This window comes from Lynx rufus, unplaced genomic scaffold, assembly GCF_022079265.1.
Source record: "Lynx rufus isolate CCGP_SWC_20201006 ecotype Redwood Valley unplaced genomic scaffold, mLynRuf1.p SCAF_17, whole genome shotgun sequence".
NCBI classification, from domain to species: Eukaryota; Metazoa; Chordata; class Mammalia; order Carnivora; family Felidae; genus Lynx; species Lynx rufus.
This window is the reverse complement of record NW_025814831.1, coordinates 44204358-44210357: the sequence shown is the minus strand read 5'-3', so window position 1 is coordinate 44210357 and position 6000 is coordinate 44204358.

Below are 6000 nucleotides of genomic sequence, written 5' to 3'. Positions count from 1 at the left end.
CGACGGTGGGGTGTGCTGGGAGTTAGGGATGAAGGCTGCTCAAAGAGAGGGTGCTTTAGATGGGCACTGAAAGGTAAAAAGCACCCACTAGGCAAATGGGGGTGGGGGTTGCAAGGATGCATTGTACGATGAGGAGAGGGGAGCCCCAGGGTAACAAAAAAACTCGGATGCCGGGGCGCCTGGGTGGCGCAGTCGGTTAAGCGTCCGACTTCAGCCAGGTCACGATCTCGCGGTCTGTGAGTTCGAGCCCCGCGTCGGGCTCTGGGCTGATGGCTCAGAGCCTGGAGCCTGTTTCCGATTCTGTGTCTCCCTCTCTCTCTGCCCCTCCGCCGTTCATGCTCTGTCTCTCTCTGTCCCAAAAATAAGTAAATGTAAAAAAAAAAAAAAAACCTCTGATGCCAAAGCCCAAAGATACAGTGTGTTCGGATACCGTATGCTTCTTGGTATGGCTGGAGATTAGCGGGGCCAAGAGCGAGCAGAGTCCTAACTCAAATTAGAGAAGCCTAGAAGTCTATGAAACGTGGCTATAATTTATTCCCGTGTTTCACCTATTTCAATTTTCGGGAAATATTTAATATTCTAAGGTCTGGGGGTGCCTGGGTGGCTCGGTCGGTTGAACCTCTGACTTCGGCTCAGGTCATGATCTCATGGTTTGTAGGTTGGAGCCCCATGCCAAGCTCTGGGCTGAACTCTTGCTCAGAGCCTGGAGCCTGCTCTAGATTCTGTGTCTCCTTCTCTCTCTGCCTCTGCCCCACTCGCACTCTGTCTCACTCAGTCTCTCAAAAACAAATAAGTGTAAAAAAAAAAAAAATTTTTTTTTTTGTAAGTATCCGAGGTCTGTGGTCTTACCCAGATAAACTGCCGTGTCTAAAAGTCTTATAAATGTCAACCATGAGTCTTACAGCTAGGACCTTCAGTTACCTTCATACTTACAGTTATCTGCAGTCCGTGCAGAGTCCCCCAACTCCAAAACTAGGCTGCTCCTTCTCAGAAACCACCTACTACACACTGTTGTTGTTGCAGGGTTCTGTCTCGGCAGTGTTTGGACTTTACCCACTTTCTCTGGGCAGTTTCAACCACATCCATGGCTTCTACCAACACTATAAAGTAGTAACTTCCAAATCAGCGCCTCAATCCAGGTCTTCTTCTGAGATCCCAATCCTTATTCCACTTGCTCACCTCAAATGCAACATGGTCAAGATTGGACTCTTCCCTGTGCCAAACTGTTTCTCGTCTTCCTATTGCTATATTGTGGTGCCACCACCATCCGTGTAAAGCTGGACACCTGGGGATAATCTTAGAATTTCCTCTTTCCCTTCCTCACTCATGCATCTGAATCCAAAGTGTTGGCCATTCTATCTCTGAATAGCTCTCTCATCTTTCTCCTCTCCATCTTGATTTACCACGACACTAGAGCAACTAAGTTCAATTCAGTTCCTCAGCTGTTTATTGAACGGCTACTGTCTGTTGTTTATCGAGTTGATAGCCCTGTGAGGAAATAGACTAGGTGGTGGGTTATCATAATTGCAGCTCTCTCTCCCTCCATCTTCTCCCACATCTTCTATCGCATTACTGTCTGCTCAGGAATTTTCAATGGCTCTCCTTGTGTAAAATCCCAATGTCCTAACATATAAGGAGCTTTAAGATTGGCTCCTGACATTCTGTTGAATATCACCTTTCCACACACTCTCTACAAGAGCCAATCTGAAGAGAGTGCTATGTATGTATGGATATGTGGATATATTTCATGAGCATACTATATTCTGGCAAAACTCCATGATATGTTGTTTCTCTGTCAGGAATACCCTAATAGGTTCAAAACACTTTTCTTCAACCTTCGAGTCTCAGCACTTACGTTATTCCCTGTTTTTGATTCCCCTCAACCCTTACCCCAATGATTCTACTCACAAGATATAACCTTTCATGTTCCTTTTATACCTTGTAAAAACCTCCTTCAAGTAATTTTATTGATTGATTGATTGATTGATTGAAAGAGAGAGAGCAAGAGTGGTGGAGAGGGAGGGGGGGAGACACAGAGAGAGAGAGGGGGAGAGAGAGAGAGAGGACCCCAGGCAGTCTACACACTCAGCATGGAGCCCAATACGGGTCTTGATTCCACCACCCTAGGGTCATGACCTGAGCCAAAATCAAGAGTTGGACAATCAATGGAGCCACTCAGGTGTCCTCTAAGCAATTTCTGTGATGTGTTGTAAATCATTTCTTACAGGTCACAGCCCTCCCCTCACTGAACATTAACTCTGTGAAGGTGGAGTCTATGTGTGTGTCTGTTCATCTCCATACAGAGGCTGGAACACAGTGGGTGCCCAATGCATCATTCAGGCTTTTCTGCAATGAGATCTTACTATGTACCTCGGGGCTTAATGAGTACCTTTTGTTCCTAGACAGAGATCTTGTGAGTGACCCAAGTGACCCAGTCCCTAGCTGCTCCTCGGTTGCAGGGATTGTGGGGCCTAAGCGCCATGGATTCCCTGGGCACACATGCCTCATTTCCCTTTCAGGGACATCAGAGAGGGAGGAATAGTGGAGCACCACTCAGAGGGCAGTGCCTGTCATTGTCTCCCTCAGCCAATCCTCCAAGGGGCATGGTCCATTTCTGCAAAGTCCTTCATTGGGTGTCCTCCTGCTCCTCCCCCCAGCCCAGCCAAGTACTACCACTCGGTTCCTCACCTCTGTGAAGATTTCTTACCTCTGTGGTTTTGCTCATATCTCTTTGCTTGGACTGCCTGGCTTTCGATTCTACTTGTGAATTCATATCCAATCATTCTTTAAGACTTAAACCCAAATGCCATTTTGTTTGCAAAGTTTTCTCTACACTTCAAATTGGAATTGGCCCCTCCCCCTAAGAGCCTTCTGTTTCTACTTAGCATTAATTATATCTGCTTGTTATTATTTGCATCCTTTCTATCAGCTGGTGAGACTAAATCATAGTTGTTTTCACCCTCAGAGTCTAGTACAATTTCTTACATGAAGTACGTACTCAACCAATTCTGGCTTAGACATTCATTCCTCCAGAGAGCCCCCTGCCCTTAATCTGTGTCATGTCCCCTTTATATGTTCACCTTTAGCATCCTGTGTCACTCACTGCCATGTCTGCTTTGGATGGCAGGGATCGCCCTTCTCTTGTCCACAGTTGATATTCCCAGTATCAAGCATAGGACTGACCTCAAGAAACACTTGTTGAAGAAATGAATAACAAAGCAAATATGCGGTATTGAATATGGAGAACTCAAGAAGAATGAATTATCCTGGGGCTTGAGGAACGGCTGCCTTTTAATATATCTGATTGGCTTTGTGCCTTTATTTCACTCTCTGAGGTATGTTGCAAAATGTCGATTCTACCTTCAAAGCAAAGGAATGTCCCATAGCTGGCCAGTGCTATCAAGGAGTCCTGGCTGACTGAAGAGTGATACTGGATGTGGGATGGTGGGAACAAGTTGGTGAGGAATTGGTGGAGATGAGGCCATGGTTATCCTCAAATCCCCAGCATCATCTTCCTTTACCGATTGGTAAAGAGCACTCTCTCCCCTCCTGATACTCCGTGTATGCCCGTTCCTAATCTCTTACAGTTTAGGGTGATGGGTTGTGATGGGTTGTGATGAACTGAGGGAGGTCCTCATACTGTAGTCCTAGAATAGATTTCCCTGTCTATAGAGCAAGTCCTACTCTTTGCAGACTCAACCATAGCTACCTTTTAGCCAAGAAGCTTTGGGAAGAGTGGAAGATTTATCTGGGCTGGGGGGCAAGGCCCATGCTCAGCTGGAAAGAGAGTCACTTCAGGATGAGGAATTTTTTTTTTCTTTTCAATTTTATATGTTTATACATTTTTTTTAACATTTATTCATTTTTAAGAGACAGAGCATGAGTGGGGGAGGGCAGAGAGAGAGGGAGACACAGAATCTGAAGCAGGCTCCAGGCTCTGAGCTGTCAGCACAGAGTCTGATGTGGGGCTCGAACCCATCAACCGTGAGATCATGACCTGAGCCGAAGTCGGGTGCTTAACCAAGTGAGCCACCCAGGCGTCCCCTTTTCTTTTCAATTTTAAAGATTATTTAAATTTTGTAGTCTGTCTACTCTGTTCCTCAATCTTCAAAGAGTGAGATTCCTTTTCCTAGCTCAGCAGTAAGCCTCCAAACTTCACATGCACAATTTCCACCCCAAATGGGGGGAAAAAATAGGCCATATTCAAAACTGAAAAGGAAAATTCATCATAAAACCTTCCCAAGAGCTGTATTATTAAAGTTACCATCATTCAGTTGGATATTATCAAGGCAAAAAAATTAAGGTAGAGATTGTGAACACCGCTGCTCACTTTTCCTCCTTTGCCTGTAAATGAATGTTTTTCAGCCTTCCCCATCCATCTTCATTAACATTGTGAGCAATTTGTATTGGCCCGCAGTGTGACATCTTTACATTGTGCAAGTGTATGTGATGTTCTGGAAATGGGCAATTTAATATGAAAAGCGCACCATATCTCAGATTTTTTTTTTAATTTTCTGAACAGTAATTTCTGCTAGGAATTATTCCATGATTTGTGCATAATTTCATGCAGATGGTTATTTAAATATAAATAGAGAAATGTGTCGTTAAATACTGTGCCTGCCTCTACTTAGGTTGGCATTCCCACATTTTAAAATAGTGCCATAAATAAAAGATAAAAAACATCCCTAAGCCACACACTAGTCAGAAGATAATTGTGCCTGTTTGTTCATTGTCATTTGAGTGCCCTCCAATTAACTTTCTTAATATTTTCCAGTTTCTTTAAAAAGAAACTTAAATGGGTCTTTTTGTGAAATGTGTTTACAATGTAATGAAAAACCCCTTTGTTTACCTAATTAAGACTACATTCTCCCTGTAGTAAAAACAGCACTTCAGTCTTTGGTGACCATCCCACTTTCCTGCCCTCCCAAATGCTGACTTGGGTCTGTAAACTAACACGAGAACGCTTGGTGTTGGAAGCCATATACATGCACAGATGACGGCCTGATCCAGCCATTTAAAAATTCACGTGTATCTTCCGCAAAAAAAATGCCACCCAGTTGTTTGCCTTGAAAAGCTTTGTAATAATTAAAATAGACAACATGAAGGAAAATGTGCAATTAACTTGCTTTATTTGAACAAAGTCTAATTCAGGGGCAGCAGGTTTAGAGCTACAGGTTTTATGAACGCCAGTCCAAAACATCGTTGAAGTAAATATCCTGCAACACTCCTTAACCAAAAACTACGATCTTGAACAGTGGTAATGAGAACTTACAAAATGGTGAAAGAAAACCCAGGAGTCTTCTCCAGTGCTCTACCTTCTGTGTTGTTATTCTGTGGACCTTTACTTAACTGTTCTAGCTGAGAGGCTGTGGAGATTTTTCCAGACCAAATTTTACTTCAACGAGTGTGAGCTGGAACCTCGTTTAGGACAAAGGTGATATTTTCCATCCCTAAAAGATATCTGGAAGCAAGAACCAGCATAAGAAAAGAAGGTGAAGACGTGTGAGTGCGCGTGCGTGTGAAAAGACTTATTGGACCTCTTGATACCAATTCTTGTGTGGCATTGACTCTCTGATCTACATCCAGAGCCTGGAACGCTCCTCCCTTTTGCATTTCCAAGCTTCTTAATGGCAACATGGCATCTGAACTTGGAGGTCTGGCGCCCACATAAAAGCAAGTATGCTGATACTCAACAACTTATTTTCTGTCCTTGTCCCTCCTCCCAGTTTCACCAATACCTTGAGACCGAATTTGAAGCGTTCTTTTCCTTCATTGTTCACGTCCACTCTGTTACCAGTTCAACCCTATAAACGCTTCCTTTAGCAACTTCAGGACATTTCAGCAGTTCCTGTGCCTACTGGCGGGAGCAGGCAGCGTCTTCACACATGTCTTTTTGCCTGCTTTCCTTTCTCCCAAGGAATCCTGAAGTAGCTTACCGATTTTGAATATTGGAAAAGGCCTAGCTTGAGACTTAAGAAAACAAGAAAACTAGGAATTCTC